The sequence below is a fragment of the Aphelocoma coerulescens genome, chromosome 4A (assembly GCF_041296385.1).
Source record: "Aphelocoma coerulescens isolate FSJ_1873_10779 chromosome 4A, UR_Acoe_1.0, whole genome shotgun sequence".
Lineage (NCBI taxonomy): Eukaryota > Metazoa > Chordata > Aves > Passeriformes > Corvidae > Aphelocoma > Aphelocoma coerulescens.
Window position 1 is genome coordinate 1,270,772 of NC_091018.1, and position 11,163 is coordinate 1,281,934.

Consider the following 11,163-nt stretch of genomic DNA (forward strand, 5'->3'; position numbering starts at 1 on the left):
GATCGCAGCAGGGCTGGACCCACCAGGGAAGGGAGTGTGGGGGAGCTTTCCCTGAGCTTTTGGGCTGGAAGGGAAGGCAGTGAGGCAGAGGTTTCTCAGGGGTATGGTCCCAGGTAAACTTGCTAATTCCAGCTGGAGCGCAGCACCCTGCAGCCAGACCCTGGGGCTGTGGAAGGAGTGGTGGAGGCTACGGCTGCAGCTTTCAGCCCCATCCCTACAGAACAGGCAGCACCATCAGCCCATGAAATCTCAAAATCAGAATCATAGAAACACAGGTTCACAGAACGGTTTGGGTTGGAAGGAACCTTAAAAATTACCTCATTCCACCCTCCCTGCCATGGGGAGGGACACCCTCCACTGGACCAGGTTTCTCACAGCCCTGTCCAATCTGGCCTTAAATGCTTCCAGGGGCTTCCCATCTCTGCCCTGCCCCACTGCTGGCAGCAGTACCCTGGGTATTGTGATGTGCTGTGTGCCCAGAGCTGGCTGTGGAGGAGGAGCCAGAGCTGGAGCTGAGTTCCTGGGTTATCTGGCAGCAAAGGGCCCCTACAGCCCTAGGAAATACAATTACTGTTTTGGACTCATTGTATATTTTCTCCACAGTCTCATTTTGAAAGCAGTAATGGTCTTTTCCTCTCCCCTGGGTGCTGGGAAGCAGCTTAGGGAATTGCAGAGAGGGGTTGTGGGAATGGCTCCTGCCTGGGAGCACAAGGGTGCCAGCAGTGAGGAGGATGAGGAGGAGACTTCTGCTTCCCCTAGCTTGTTACCAAAAGCTAAGAAAAAATAATAACTGGAGAAATGTCTCTGTGTTGACATGTTTGTCTGTCTCCTTGAGCTGCTGGCAGGAATCAGTCCCACAGCTGTGGAGAGAGAGGTGAAGCCTCGAGCATCACGATGGGGTTGCAGGACCACCAGAACCCATGTGCCACCAAAAGCAGGACTGGAACACGCCCATGGTGGAGGCAATGCAGGCATGGAGTGATCCCAGTGCAGGCAGGAGCAGGCTCATCACTGCTGGGCTGGCACAGCTGCCTTTGCAGGAGGTAGGGTTGAAAGCAGCTTTTCTGCTGCATGGAGCTGGGGAAGAACAAACCCAGTGCTCCACAGGGACCAAGGAGGGGATTCTCTGCAAAGGTTTCCTTGTATAAATACCCTCCTGTGGCTTTTAATATGGCTGGGGAGGAGGGAGGAACAATCTGGGCCAGCAAAGCTAACACCTGGTTTTCTAATCTGTGAAAACCAAGCAGGTAAAGAATAGAGGGAGGAAAAGAGCAAACAGTGGTGACCTCACTGTGAATCTTGAAGGAGCAGAAACAGGTCCCTGAAATGATGCTCTGCCCCGCTCACCTGTCCCTGTCCCCCTCACACATCTAGAGCTTCGTTGTGCACCTTTAATGACTGCACGAGGGACGGGGTGGCTGCTAATGAAGCAGGATGTGGTTGAAACCTGTTCCCTGGTGCAGTGAGAACTCACTCAGGTCTGTTATCTTTATCGTGATGGCATCATGATCTGGCTGTACTCATGCAGTCTATACTAATGTCATTTGCACGACATGATCAAGTTACCCACGAAAGGGTTTGTCCAGGTGCACGTGTTCCTGCTCCTCGGCTTGGTGGCTGCCCTGGGCTCTCACCAAGAGGGCTCGAGATGTGCCGGGAAAAGTGCAGTCAGCCTTCTTGGTTGAGAGAAACAGAGGCAACCCTGGCCAGGTAGGGCAGGCTGGCCCCAGGACTGGACATTCCACGTACCTCATGCAGAGTCTGAGTTCAGCTGATGTGGTGCAGGCAGGAATAGGGCCACGGAAACTCCTTGGTCTTGGCTGTGCATCCTTGAACGGAGTTGCAGAGCTCCCTGGAGAGGTGAGAACTGATGGGGACAGTCCCAGAGGGAAAATTCAATGAAAAAAGATGGAAAGAGAAAAAGGGATTAATACTGGTTTGGTTTTCACCTGAATGCATTAAAAAAATTGGAGGAAACTTGTAAATGAACTGATGTTTTGAGCTGAAAAGACCTGAAAGTCTGCTAGTGATGGCTTTGACTTTTGTTTTTATTTTGTCTCTAAGCAAATAGCAGACGTGTTTTGATGCTTAAGCTCATTTATTTTTGTTGGAAAGGGTGTTTGGCTGTTTGGCTGTTTGGTTTTGTTTTCCCTGGCTTTATATTGGAGAGGAAACATCCTTGATGGAAATGTGTGATCCAGGAGGGAATCTGTGAGTCTGACACCAAACACATCTTTTCAGTACAAAATGTCTCCAGCACCACAATCCTGGGTTGATTTGCCACTCTTGCTGGGCTGCAGACAGAGTGTTCAGCTGATCAGAGCTGTGCAAACACACCCACCACCGCACACACCGGTGCTCATGAACTGACAAACAACAACAAACCAGGGGCTGGTTTTCCTTCCCGGAGCCATTTGTTCTTCCCCCCTGCCCAGCTCCAGCACCTGATGTGAAAATCACCCTGTCTTACCCAGAAACACCTTCATCCTTATAACCTCTCACTCTCGCTTTGTTTTCTCGCTGCCTTCCCCACTCTCCCCTGGCCTGAAGCCCCCCAGCTTCAGCAGTGCTCACCATTTGCCCAGCAGCCTTGGGACTTCTCTGCATCTGTGGGGCTGCAAGGATCTGGAGCAGGGTGGGGCAGGGGATGAAGTGCTCTCAGCCCATCCTGGAGGAGCAGACTGGATGAGATGGAATTGTCGGGCCTGCTGATGTGGTTTGGGGGGCGGTGTGGGGGAGCTGCTGCTCGTGCTCCATCGCAGCAGCTGCAGGGGGATCTGCTCCCCCTGGGAAAGCACAGGCTGGGAGCAGCTCATCAGCCTCCTCGTGGGCATGCACAGGGATGGAGGGTGCCTGTGTGCAGGGAGCAGGTGGAGGCAGACTCGGGAATGAAGGTGTCCGGAGGTCCCTGTCCTGCAGGGGCGAGGGCTGGTCAGGCTCTCCCCGTGGGATGGCTGCGAGGGGCTGCAGGGGCTGAGCTCTGCCAGCACGGGGCTGCTCCAGCAGCACCCACCGCAAACCTTCAAGCGCAGGAAGCACCGCGGTGCTGCCCTCCTCTGCTCCCTGTTTTTTGGCCACCCTTTACTCGTGCCTGTGAGATCCTGGTGGGGTTGTTCTCGCAGGGAAAAGCTCAGATGAGCTTCTTGTTGCTGGAGCAACGCAGAGCAGTGTGAGCAGCCCCGAGTACCCGGTTCCTAAAATCCTGCTCCAGCATTAAAGCCCTGTGGTATTTATGAGGCAGCACTGCAGGGACACACACAGACACCTCTGCCTGCTCCCAGTCCTGCCCATCATCCCTGCACCTGCCATACCTGGAACACACAGAACCCAAATTCTGCTCCTGGGGAAAACAAACCCACACATCTATGCTCATACATCTTGGGAAAAAATAAATTAAAAAAAATAAAACCCCAAAAACACAAAAAAGGGGTGTTTTAAATTGAGCTCCTATTTTTCCAAACTTCTTTTCTCTTTGTCCTTGAAGAAAGTCTCTTGGTTTCCTCTGGTTGCTGAGAATGAATTTCCTAGCAGGGACACCTTGTCAGCTTTTTTTCTTGGGCTTGAATTCAATGTTTCAAATGAAATGCCTCTTTTAGTCTCATCTACTTCATCTACAAGAAGAAGGGTGAAAAAATCTATTTTCTTTCTTCTTTTTAGAAGATTTCCGTTTTCCCTCCAAGTGGCCTTATGGCTCCTTTTAAGAAATTATATAACAAATTGTGAAAATCTGGAAGGGAGCTGGTAGTTTGATTTCTTTAAGACTCTCCCTTCTGCCACTAAGACAAAGAAAGGGAAAGTAATATTCAGTATGCAAAAAAAATATAATTAAAAAAAATCAAACTTACTGTTTTGCTTTTGAACAAGGTGCAAATTAGCGAATATTTGTTAAAATTTGAGACAGCAATTGTCTAAAAAAAATAGTTTCAAAGAGGAGAAGGTTGTTTTTTCTTCTTAAGTAAAAAAGCCCCTGAACCTTTCTTTCTTTTAACTTCAAAAGGGAGCCAGATTGCAGAGGAAGAGAGAAAAACCTTAAATCTCCTCTGAGGGGGAAGCAAGTAACTTAGTCAAAGTGATCTTATTTGTGAGGGAATAATTTTCGGTTCACTGTGGTTTTTTTCCTAAGATCATGATCAAGTGACTGATAAATTTTTAACTGCGCTGGTGGAACCTCTGCTCTGCCTGCAGAGGTGTCAAATGGTTACTTACTTGGGGATGACTGGGTTATGCTGACCTGCCTCTTTCTGAAAACTTCATCAGCAGGCACCAAGCAGGAGCTCCCCCTTGCCTTGGAGGATGTGTTTTCAGTAGTACAAGAGTGGAGGAAAACGCTTCCAGCTCCCTACGATGGCGTTTTGCTCTTGTTTCTGCACTGATGCAAGCAGAGGCACCAGAGCCACGCTGGAGGTTAGGCACACATCCAAGGGCTTGGGGGAAGATAAGTGGTGCCTGTCCTGCCTGGCACCTCTCGTAGCTCCTGCGTTTCCAAATAAATAAATAAATAGATGATAAAGAGGGTTTTTCAGATGTGACCCACAGGTATTGCATGTTTATGCAAGTGATAATCTCTGGAAAAAAGATGCCTGCTAAGGAGTGTTCTCGTGGTATATCTGTGAAAGCCAGAGTCAGCCTTGTCCAGACTAATATTAACCTCCGTACACATCTCTATGTGCAGCATCTGCGGAGTCTTTGGCTGGGCTTGTGGGTTTGACACGGAACTCCTCGTTTCAGTCCCAGCTTTAAAAACGCGCGGCTGCCCAGGGGCACAGAGCGCGATCGGCCCTGCCAGGCGCTGCCGAGGAGACTGCGGAGCCCCATCGCACATCCAGCGGTGGAGCTCGGCCTCCCGGGCCAGCTGGTGCTCATCAGCTCCGCGTCCTGCAGCACCGGGGCTGATGGAAATCGCCGGGGAGAGCTCCGCGCCTGCCTTCAATCACGGCAGCACAAACTCCGGGAACGGAGCCTCGCCCGCCGGGCGCCGTGTGGTGCTCTCTGCTGATTGCCCCATCTCGGGACTCAGAGCTGCCACCCCTGATGGAGGTCCAGCAGTTACAATCACCAATACCATCAACACAGGACCCGGCAGATGAAAGGTTTTGCTCGCTGGTGTTTGCGCTCTCCCCGTTCCCCTCGAGGTCCCGGGAAAGCCAGGTGAGCTCGCGGAGAGCTGCTGCCCCAGCGAGGGCCGGGACCGCGGTGTGCAGCAGGGTGGGCAGAGAGATGCTCCTGCATGTGTAAGTAGGTTAAAAAAGAATAAAGACCAGTAAAAGAACACAAAGTTGGGCAAAACTTGAGAACATCTGGAGCCCGTGTAAGGGCAGAGTTACAAACGCTGTAGCCCAGAGCTGGGCTCCGGCTGGACCTGCTCGTCTCCAGAAGATGAACATTTTCCCCACTTTTATAGAGCAGCAAAAGCTATTCTTTTAGCTGTCGAGCCCTTTTTTGAAAATTAGTAAGGTTTTTTTTTTTCTTTTTTGCCTCAATAACCTACAGCAGAGAGTCCTACAGGCTAATTATATGTTTCATTTTAAATCCTTTAATTTTTTTGTAGTTCAAATAGATAACTGTGTTTTTCTCCCACATCTTTGATTCAGACAGATGATTTGCTTCATTAATTGATATGTGGAGGAGGGGGGGGCTAGAAATGAGCTATATTTATGCTTCAAAAATAATCTTTTCCCAACTGCATTTTTTTCTTCTATGAATCCTCATATTTATTTCAAAATTATCCTGAAGTGAATGTCATCAACCTTTGTGCAGGAGTCTTTTTCTAGATTAATTAGTCTATAATGAATCTACTTCTCATCCACTTTGATTTTCAACTTTCAGGTTGGCCTGGTGTCAGACTGCACCCAGAAATCTGCTTTCTCTCCTGATCTGTCAGAATGAGGAGGAGGGCAGGGTGCTGGGGCTGTCTGAAAAACCCGACAGTTTGGAGGAGCTGGGATTTCGGTTGTTGAGGTGAGAACGCATTTGGGAAGTGCTTCGTTCCTGCAGGAGCTGCTGAGAATCAGGGAGATCAGAATGGAGCCACCCCAGAGCCCAGCCTGGGCCGGGTCCAGCCGCTCTGTTGGATGGCACAAGCATCCCTGTGCCAGGGATGGATTCACGTCCCAGAGGGAAGATTTTGTGTGGCCCTGTCCCTTGGTGATGATTATTTCAGCTCTTCCTTTTCCTGGACAGAAGGAGAAACTTGTGAAGGTCCCATCCCCGAAAAGCAGACACCAGAGTGAATCACACCCTTGCACTGGCGTGACACCAGCCAGGGTCTCATCTCCTCAGGGAGATTTCCAGCTCTGCTTGCTTGCTGCTTTCTTCTTGGCTTTTTTTCTTTGGCTTTCAACACGCTTTGGTGAAAAAAATGGGTGTGAATCGTTTTTCATGAGAAGCTTCCATTGCAAAAAGTGCTTTTTTTAGGAACTCAGCATCTTTTTAAGTGAAATGCCAGAAATCTCACAAGCTGAAGCTGAAATGTGCTGGTTGCAACATTAGGTGCTAACAGTTGGCAAAGCTTGAGTCCCAGTGGCTAAAGCACCAGAGAAAATGGCAGACAGCTCCTTGGCTTTTAAATTTGGGCTGTCTCACTTGTGTGACAGGAGGAGAGAGGGTAGGGCTGGGCTCGGGCTGGCTGGCTGTGACTGACACAATTCAGGGACAGGTTTTTATGGCTCTCATCATGGTGATGTTCTGATTGCCTCCCCAGCACTAATGAAGACATCCCCTAATGGGCCTGCCAGGTAGGAAAATATTATTATCTCTGATTTCCGGATGAGCCTGCTCCACGTGGCTCCGTCTGCCTGACGTCTCTGGCCTGTGTGACAGTGGTGGTGACACGTCCCACGCAGGTGCTGCTGCTGCTCCTGGCCCCACGGTGCCACGGTGGCTGCTGGGGCTGGCCCCACCACAGGTCTCAGAGATGCTCCTAAAGCCACCAAGAAACCTCTCCAGATCAGCAATGTTGTTGGCTGAGAAATGTGGAAAAAATGCCACGTCCACTGTTGGTTTTGTCTTGAAATCTTCAAACCAAACCAGTTGGTGGGTTTTGGGGAGAATTGTCAGTGGTTTTGTCTAGATAGCTGAGAATTTTTATAGAAATGCCTGCAAAAAAAAAATGTGCATAACATGTTAGTAACAGTCTCAAGGAAGCTGGGAGAACAGAAAATTTTTTTAGGAGAGTAAAAATGGATAGAATATTTTGTGAGATTAAAAATGTTTGATGCTGGCACCAGCTTGGGGTAAGGTGGGGAGAAATGTTTGTGAAAGCATCATTTGGGATGAAACCTTTCATCTGACAGTTCAGGTCAGCCTCCAGGCCACCACAAGGGCTGTGACCCCTGGCTGGGCAGTCTGGCTGCCTGCCAAAATTTCAGACCCTGCCACCTCTTCCGCAGCTCGTTGGGGACACACCTGAGCGCGGCCCCTCCGGCTGGGCCCCGTGCCAGGCGCCGCTGGCTCCCGCCCTGCTGCCCGTGAGGAGCTGCAGGCTGGGGGCAGACACGAGTGGTTTCCAGGCAGATTTGTAGCTGTAAGAGTTTTGCAGCTCAGTGCCACGCTGGGGACAGCCGGGTGGCCGGAATGAAGGATGATGCCTCTGCTCTGGTCCCATTTGACCTGAGCTGAGCAGCAAACTCAGCTTGGCCTCTGGGTGGAGAGGTGGCACATATGGATTTTGATAACTTTCTTCTGCTTAGAGGTCATTGTCCACTTTAAATATTCATGTTCCGAGTGACATTAAATAAATAATGCTGAACTTGTTAAGCTGAGTGGCTTGCAACTTCTGCATTTTGTGTCTTGTTTGCAATTGAGAAGGGATGTGAGGCTGCTAAATACAACCTGCTCTTTAACTAGGAAAGGTTTTGCTGTTCAGACCCAGTTATCTGCTCACTGGGTTTGAAAAGCAGGACTGAAATAGTTTGCAGAGAGGTGTCTCCAACACCTACAGGCTGGTTTCCATTTTTGAGGGGAGAAAAGGAAAAAAAGAGTCTTGTAAATCAATGGTTTTGTTTTGATCAGCCCTCAGTACCCAGCATGGATCATTGTGTGGGGTGATGGTCATTCCCTTCAGCCTCTCCACAGGCCCTGCTGCAGTCCCTGTGCTCCTCCACGGCTCCTGACAGGGCTGTCAGGTATGCCCTGGGCTCCCATCACGTGGATTCCCATGCACTGCCTGTAATATCTGCAATAAAGGGCAATTTGCAAGAAGTCCCTGTGGCAGGAGATGGGAAACAAATGGCCAGCACCTCAAATGTTATTTTTTCATTCATTTGGTTGGTACCAGAATATCCCCCGGTGCCTTGGGACTTGCAGGTCAATCCAGACACTTGTATTTGCAAAAGGTGCAATATGAGGTTTCAAGGTGGGAGCCTTTCAGTGAGATGAGATTTATGTAGAAACAGTTATTATACCTCCTCCCCCCCATCTGCTTCAGAAGGAATATGAATCACCAGTTGAAGGCCTCCTGTATTTGTAAATCAGCTGCAACATAACGGTGATGTTGGGAAGTTGTACTGAGTTAACTGAGCTACTTCTCAATCTCAGAGCTTTACATAACCCCTTCTTAACACACTGTTATTTCCTTTATAGATAGACTCATAAATTACTGCTGGTACACAAAATGCGTGGGAGGCTGCCTGTTTGCACAGCATGGGACCAAGACCTGCACATTCAAATATCGGCAGACAGCTGGAACACAATCTGTGAAAAGGCACTCAGAGCCTCCAGGACTATTAGAGACAAACTTAGAACATCTACCAAGAATTTTATATCTTGCATTACATGGGTAATGCCAAAAAGGATAGGTGCAATACCCCTGGGACTTTGTGGATAAATGTCACAGCAGAGCATGCAAAAAACCTTCTGTGGGTAGGTGGATCGGTGTGCAGGCAGAGCTGGGGACATATGTGTGCTTCTGCATGAACATGAATTCGTGTATAACTAAATATCTGAGTGAGGAGGATCAGCCTGTGATAGCTATATTTCATTTGGTATCCCATTTTGTGCTGAACTCTCACCACATCAAGAGAATTGGGAAACGTGTTACTTTGGGTTCTGCAGTCATTTTATTGCAGTCATATAAACCCACAATGCATACAAAACCCAAATTGTTCTTTTTCTGAAGTTATTTGCTTCCTAACGTGGCAAAAGATTCCATTATGGACAAACTTGCCTTATTTGCTTCCACCAGTATGTCCAATTTACACCCGCAGCTTTACCAGATGGGTCTGGGAGATGCAGCCCTTAGACTGATGAACACAAAGGAAGGCAGGATTGAGACTGTAGAGCCTCTGGTTCCACTTCCATTTCACTGCCTTTTTTATCTTACTGCCTGACTTCTTCAAACCTCAGCATCTGATTGTGAAATGTGGTCCAAGGCCATCTCTTATCCCAAACCCTCCAGGGGTGTGTGGTAACATTTACGCTGCTTTTACCTTGTGTAGAAGCCCAGATTTTACAGATCTATTTCAGTTTCCTGTTACCCACATCCAGTAATCAAGATCTGGAAAAATTCGGATAAAATTTACTTTGGTTTTAATCTAAAGGACACCTCTTGATTACACTGCTTTGATACGTTTCCAGCTGTGAATAGGAGGTATTCAGGCTAGTGATATGTTGGATTTGATTAGTAGCATAATCCATTGGGCATGGAAACAATTCACTGCTCCCAAGAAACTGGTCATTTCTGGGGTGTTTTTGTTTCTTTCAGGAATAAGTTCTGGTCAGGAGGGAACAGTAGAGATGTGAAAACAAACAACACTGTTGAGTGGCTGTTTCAAAGCAAAAAGCCTCTGGCAGGTTGGATGAAGGAGGAGAGGCTGTTCCCTGGCCAGACTTGCTGCCTGCTCACCTGTGACACTACTGAAGCTGCACCAAGTTTTAGTACCTTGGTGCATCCTTCAGTCACTGGGGGATAAAAGCTCTTGCCTACAAGGCCTACCAGACGCAAGGAAAGTGCATTGGGATTTTGGAATAAGAGATGGATAAAAGCCCAAATGACTATTTCTCATTGCACTGTTAAGGAATTTTAATAAAATTTGATTAAGAGGCAGGGATTAGGTATGGTGCTGCGTAAAAACATCAATTAGCAGAAGAACAAACAGCAGTCATACAGCTTGAGATTGTTAGAAACTCCTGCTAGAAATATTCGGTGAAGAATTTCAGAGGCAAAGTTGCCATGAAGCCTGCAATTCTCTTCTTGATTCCTCTGGTAGCTTTCTGTTTTTATAGCCACGGGGAAAAAAAAAAAAAGATTAATGTATCTCATTTTTAACAATCTATCCAGGGTGTGGAAAAAGCCCTTCTTACGCTTTGCCTTTCAATTCTCCAATAATAAATTAACTATCACAGTTTAAGATGCAATTGTTGTTCTTTTATGTCTCCAGACTAATGCATCGTGACACCTCGATTAGATGATGAGTGCATGGCTCCTCCTGCCCTCTCTCTTCTAGGTGAAAGCCTGTGAACAAATCAAGGGAATGCTCACCTGCTGCCGGGGCTGGATCTGCCCCATTTCTACAGCAGCAGCCACGCCCGGGGTCCCCAGCTGCCCCCTGCACCGGTGGCAGGGAGGACACAGGGCACCCATCCCCACACTGCTGTCAGACCTCCCAGTGATGTCTCTGAAGGGACAACGCTTCTATTTGTGCTCCTGGGTACCTGCTGTCCCTAACAATTTTAAAAAATAATAAGAAGCGGGAAATTGCAAAGCCAGTGGACCGAAACACTGCGGTGTGCAGGCAGAAGCCGCTGTGTCCATGCTGCTGCCACGGGTGCTGTGGGAGAGAGCAGGAGAATGCGACCCACAGCTCCAGTGAGAGTAATGAAATGTTTTGTGGCTGAGGCTGCCTGGCCCCGTATCTGCAATAATCAAATCCTGGTAAGGCAATTTAGCAAGCTGTGTTTTTTTTCCCCAAGAGAAAACAGTTAGTTGTTCTTTTATTCCATCAGCTGGGCTGTGCATTCCACCCACTCCCCTCTGGCTGTTCTGCCCTGGCCAGGCTCTGCTCACCACGGCTGGACCAGCAAGACTGGTTTGCCACTGAAGCCATCCTGACCCTCATGGCTGCTCAAGTTCCTGAGCAGAACTGCTCAGTTTGGACACTCCCAGACTCAGGCAAAATTCCTCAGCCCATCTCCATGAAAACACGGTTACTGTCATTAAGCACATCC

General features: G+C 48.6%; 1 long non-coding RNA gene across 1 annotated transcript in view; it reads left to right on the forward strand.

Annotated features, from left to right (window-relative positions):
- Positions 1 to 10,313, forward strand: part of LOC138110297 (uncharacterized) — a 42,034-nt gene extending 31,721 nt beyond the window's left edge. Inside the window, exons 2-4 of the long non-coding RNA XR_011150859.1 lie at positions 5,827 to 5,958; positions 6,701 to 6,734; positions 8,581 to 10,313. This is a non-coding gene — a long non-coding RNA (uncharacterized lncRNA). The remainder of the gene's footprint in view (positions 1 to 5,826; positions 5,959 to 6,700; positions 6,735 to 8,580) is intronic.
- The last annotated feature ends 850 nt before the right edge of the window (positions 10,314 to 11,163 follow it).